General features: G+C 33.2%; 1 protein-coding gene across 23 annotated transcripts in view; it reads left to right on the top strand.

Annotated features, from left to right (window-relative positions):
- The window catches only part of FOXP2 (forkhead box P2), a 651774-nt gene extending 649813 nt beyond the window's left edge, over positions 1–1961 (top strand). For all 23 annotated transcript variants that reach the window (XM_090042266.1, XM_090042257.1, XM_090042255.1 and 20 more), the window contains one exon: positions 1–1961. This exon is cut by the window's left edge and continues 1197 nt beyond it. The gene's annotated coding sequence lies outside the window, so the exon portion shown is untranslated.
- Positions 1962–2771: the final 810 nt, after the last annotated feature.

Below are 2771 nucleotides of genomic sequence, written 5' to 3'. Positions count from 1 at the left end.
TGAAGATTTGCTTTCATTTATGACAGAGGTGAGAACAAAGTCTGCAGTGGAAGTTATGATAGAAAGCAACATATGTGGATCACTGACCAAAATAATTATGTACTTGATGCAAATGCAGATTGCATATTGTTATATATAATACATTATGTTTTATTTTTTTCCCATTCAGTCCGTTTTTTTTCCTGTGGTGAATACACGTTGTTAGACAATGTCTTGTATGGTCTTAATCTTTGTTGTGTACTATTTTTTATAGTCTTAAGTTATAATGAAAAAAAAAGTAGGAACCAAACATAAAAGGTCTAGTAAAGCCAAAAATTAATTTCATATTGATTTAAAGTGATCTAGCTGAGTTTTTACACTGAAAGCAAAGATTATAGCAATTGTAGTCCATGGTATTTATTTTCAGTCAAACCAAAGTTACATATAATTCTGCCTCTGCTTATACGGGATACTAACACTAACAATACACTCCCTTTGGAAGACTTGCACAGGCCAAATTGTTGGAATGCTGGTTTTCTTGACAACTCCAAACCCAAAAATATGATAATGCGTTATGGTGTAGTTGAAAATAGCATAGTCAGATGTTTGCTTAAAACCTAGAAACTTTACGTGTTGCTTTTCATGTGCTGTGCCAAGTCTTGATAGTACTTTTTCCCCCAACCAAGGGACCTCATAACCTGATTATGGTTATTGCTTTACAAACAGTTTTTGACAGAAGGTGGCTGCTAGAGCTTAACATATGTACCAGTTCCATGTGATGGTCCTGGTTCTTGCAAACTAAGCTCATCATTTATTCTTTGCTGAAGTCAGCAAATAGACTTAAAGATACACACAGTCATCTATCACGCCAAAAAAAGGACATAACGGCTTTCAAAAGGGTTTTCCCACTTACCCAAAAGGCTTTCTGAAAGCTTCTACCTCTGCAAAAGAAAAAAAAACAAAAACAAAAGAAATTAGAACAATTATGGCAGATTGCATGAATTGTGAGAACGTCACAGTAACTGCTACTTTTCATTATGTTTGTCTTTGGGTCATGATCAACAGAAGGTTTACAGTAATTACATCAAAAGAAGGATTCACCTTTAAATGATCTAATGTGGGGATTAACTGAAAGGGAATGATGGGTCTTTCAAGTGCATGTTCAAAAGACTCTGATGGACTGGAAGTAAACGTGATAATTGTACCATCAAGAAGGTGGCCTAAGACTACAATGCTAAAGTATGCATACCTCAGTTACAAAACTTTTGAAAGGAAGTCTCAGCCACAGAATGCATATACCTGTAGAGTTTTGCATGGGTTTTATATAAATACAATTTAAAAAAAAATAGCTGCTTGCACATTATACCAGAAAAACCTCCAAAACTGCAATTGCTTTGAAAATAGATTTTAGGTTTTTTGGAGTTTTCTGAGATGCTTGGTCTGTATTTTGATAATTGTGCATATTATGTAAAAATGTTGGTGGACCCATAAATGACCAGACTTTTTCTAAGAAAAATGTTGCTTTAATGCATTTCATGAATTTTTACTCTGATATCATTGCTTGCTAGTAATAGCAAATCTGCTTTTCTGCATCTGCTTTGCGTAGCTATTGTAAGGCTTTGAACTAATGTATGTATTTATTGCTTGAACTTCTGTGCATACCTTATAAAGCATATTGTCTGACAATTTAAATGGCTCATGTATTCTTGCTTCTATCATAAGCTGATGATGGGGACTATGATCTTTTGTATACAGCAAATTTTAACTGTAGCACAAACATCTGTTTATGTATTGGTGGAATATACCTGTTTTATTTATCTTTTTTGAGGTAAACTAATTTTTGATACTTTTCATTACTGTGTACTGTGTTCATACCTTGAATTCTCTGACGTTAGAAGTCATGGTTGAGAATTGTAACAGCTGTTATTCGTTCTGTATTCATGGCTTTCACTGCTGAATAAAATAAAGGACCAAACCTAGGATTTGAAAGAAAACTGTCTACCTCTAACACCAGGGAGTTATCAGATTTTATTTTACATAGTTTTAGTCTACAAAGACACAATTGCTTAAACCTAGTGGGCTTAAGGCTTATATTCTATGTGGTTGAATTCATGGCACAGTTGTACTGTTTGAAAATCAATTAAAATTTCATGTGAATGTTACAAGTATTTGGTAGAATTACCACTAACTGGGTTTTCTTTAGATAACTCAGATATGGGGAAACTATCATCAGCATTCTGTGTCTACAGCTGCTTAACTTCATAAGAATGCATTTCTTTGTGATTTAGGGAATCGAAGCACAGTCAGGTAGGAATAGAACTACTGAACTACACTTACAATAAACCATCCTGGACTTTAATGTCCCTGGTCAAAATCAGTCACGTAACCTCTTTTTACAAATTTCCTTAAATTAGACATAAATATTTTGGAGGGGGTTTTTTTTTTAGAGGATTTAAAATGCACTATCCAATATTAATGTGCATTTTGAAATGCTAGCTTTATAATTGCTATAAAGCTATTAAAAGCAGCACATTTTGCCCTTGTTATTTCAGGAGTTCAAATCAATATGAAAGGTTTTTGTCCATAAAATTTGGCATAGTTATCAAAAAGGATGTAAATTTTGCTATAGATTTGATGTATGAACAGTGTTTTCACTGCTGATGGATGTAAAAAAAATGTATATGAAATCATTTCATTCACTTGCTTACATTTCTGGAGTATAAATAAAAAGTTTAATTCTTTTTTGACCCATTTATAACCCACAGAATTTTATTCTTTCTGGGAAGTACATT

Source organism: Crocodylus siamensis, chromosome 4, assembly GCF_052110815.1.
Source record: "Crocodylus siamensis isolate JL-2025a chromosome 4, ASM5211081v1, whole genome shotgun sequence".
NCBI classification, from domain to species: Eukaryota; Metazoa; Chordata; order Crocodylia; family Crocodylidae; genus Crocodylus; species Crocodylus siamensis.
This window is presented reverse-complemented; position numbering and strand designations above follow the sequence as displayed.